The following is a 3041-nucleotide window of genomic DNA, read 5'->3' as shown; positions in this document are numbered from 1 at the left end:
TAGCATTATCATTAACTAGTTGTAAATCTAGCGGGGTACAGCTTATGATGAGGTTGGCGCACGTCAGTAGGTGATCAACCGATTGGAGATTCCTATAGTCACACAGTGGTTCCCCATAGAAGTAGCCCCGTCGGGCAGGGTTTGATAAGCCTCCATGTTGTGAAGGATTTGTTACTTGCAGCTGTGAGTTCTTCCTTCAGCTCCAGGATAGGATTTGGTGTTGCCTCCTTCAAGTCTCATCTCTTCGACGGGGACGATGATTGCTCTGACGACCAAAGGAAGCACTTTCTTGAGCGAAACCACTGGGCTGTTGGTACCTGTGTAGAGGGCGACGATTATCTGTCATCTGTTTCTTCTCTCCACCTCGGCAGCTACTTGCCGCCGTATACTGGTAGGGAGATATCACTATGAGAGGGTAGATCTTCTCTGTTGGCGTGGGCCTCAAACATCCTTATATGATGATTCATCTACTCATCTACGGCCACATCACTGTGTTTTATGTGGGTCGAATTCATCCACACAACGCGGTATATTCAGCTGCCGACAAACTGAGAGCAGTGACTTGTTCGATGCACTAGTGGGTCAGCACCCTAGCTTGGGTTGGTCAGTTTACGAATGACATTATTCCTAGCACCTGTCTTTTGCTTAGTGTCCAGACACTGCTGTTTAAATGACAGAGTTCTGTCCAACTTCATGTCTAAGTGTTTTGGAGTGTAACAGTGCTCTAGCTCTTGCCCTTTCCAACTCATATGGAAGGTAAAGGTCGCTTTAGGACAGTGATAACAAAAATTAAGTTTGAAGAAAAGAGTAGCAGATGTATGAACATCAAAATCTCAGACGGAAAGTCAGTACTAAGCAAAGAAGAGAAGGCTCAAAAAGGAAAACTAAGGTTTAAGTTCCGTCGAAGACGAGGCCGATGCCAAGGGGCTCAAGCTCGGATTGATGAAAGATGGGTGAAGGAAATGGGGAGTGCCATTTCAAACGAACCATTCCGACATTTACCTAAAGCGATTTAGGAAACTCTCAGAAAATCTAAGTCTGGATGGCCGGATGGGGGTGTGAGTCGCCGTCATCCAGAATATTAATCGAGCCTCATCACTGCGTCACCTCGGTCTGTAAAATCTGAAAGATGGAAGGAGTTTTTTAATAAAAGGGCTACATAGTAGAAAGAAACTTTATGACAATATTATGGAAAGAGAAGTGGAAGAGGATGAAATTTAGATGGGTAATGCGATACTGAGAATAGAAGTGGTCGAAGCTCTGAATGACTTAAGTCAAAACAAGGAAAATGGAGAAGGTGGGAGAACCAACCATGACAAATAAATAAATAAAATATTTCACCTGGTACGTAGGATATATAAGACTGGTGAAACTGTGTCAGACTTCACGAAGAATGTAATAATGCCAATTCCAAAGCAGTTGTGAAGATGATGATGATATTTGGTTTGTGGGGCGCTCAACTGCGTGGTTATCAGCGCCCGTACAATTACCCAGTCTTTGCTCAGTCCAATTTCGCCACTTTCCTGGATGATGATGAAATGATGAGGACAACACAAACACCCAGTCATCTCGAGGCAGGTGAAAATCCCTGACCCCGCCGGGAATCGAACCCGGGACCCCGTGCTCGGGAAGCGAGAACGCTACCGCGAGACCACGAGCGGCGGACCAAAGCAGTTGTGAAGATCACAGAACTATCAGTTCAATAAGCTATAGTTGCAAAATCAAAATCATCTGCAGAAGAATGAAAAGAGTGGTAGAAACTAATCTGAGTGTAGCTCAGTTTGGGGTATGGCAGCGCGTAGTAACACGCGAGACGATACTGACCCCACGGCTTATCTTAGAAGATATATTGCAGAAAGACAAGCCATCGTTTATAGCATTTGTAGATTCAGGAATACACTCCATGAAATCCTGAAAGGAAACTAAAGTTTTGTGCAGAAATCAAACTGTAAGTATCTGAATCTAAGGACGTAAAAGAGAGGCAGTAATTAAAAAGGGCGTAGGTTATAGTTGCAGTCTGTCCCGTCTGTGCATAGAACAAGCTGTACAAGAAACATAGGAGGAATTTGGAAAGGTAGTTAAAGTTCAGGGAGGATTAATAAAAACTTTAAAGTTTACAAGTGACAAGATAAGGGAAATTAGGGTTCATATGGAGCCATGTAGATAGTCGTTTTTCCCTCGCTCCATTTATGAGTGGGGTACGTTCAAATGGCTCAATGGCTCAATGGGACTCAACATCTGAGGTCATCAGTCCCCTAGAACATAGAACTACTTAAACCTAACTAACCTAAGGACATCACACACATCCATGCCCGAGGCAGGATTCGAACCTGTGACTTTAGCGGTCGCGCGGTTCCAGACTGTAGCGCCTAGAACCGCTCGGCCACAATGGCCGGCAGTGGGGTAGGAATGGGAATGACTAGTAGTGGTACATAGTACCCTCCGCCATACACCATACGGCGGCTGACGGAGTATGCAGATGTAGATGTACACTTGACTACGTTAGGCAGGTATATATGGATGTAGGGTGCAGTAGTTATGTACGAATCAAACGATTGACACAAGAACGCAAGCGCGGAGAGCGCCTTCGAACCAATCTTCGGACAGATGGCAACATGGTTGAAAAGGTCTATGAGCTTAACTACTCCCGGAAGCGACTAATATGAATAATATGGCAGGTAATTAAGATTATAGAGTCCACAGTCCCTGGCATTCTACCAGGAGACAATTCAGGAGGAGGAGGAGGAGGAGGAGATTAGTGTTTAACGTCCCGTCGACAACGAGGTCATTAGAGACGGAGCGCAAGCTCGGGTTAGGGAAGGACGGGGAAGGAAATCGGCCGTGCCCTTTCAAAGGAACCATCCCGGCATTTGCCTGAAAGGATTTAGGGAAATCACAGAAAACCTAAATCAGGATGGCCGGAGACGGGATTGAACCGTCGTCCTCCCGAATACGAGTACAGTGTGCTAACCACTGCGCCACCCCGCTCGGTGACAATTCAAAAGGCAGTTTAGTAGACATAAGAGTTTCCATTCTCAGGA

Source organism: Schistocerca cancellata, chromosome 4, assembly GCF_023864275.1.
Source record: "Schistocerca cancellata isolate TAMUIC-IGC-003103 chromosome 4, iqSchCanc2.1, whole genome shotgun sequence".
In the NCBI taxonomy this organism is placed as follows: domain Eukaryota; kingdom Metazoa; phylum Arthropoda; class Insecta; order Orthoptera; family Acrididae; genus Schistocerca; species Schistocerca cancellata.
This window is presented reverse-complemented; position numbering follows the sequence as displayed.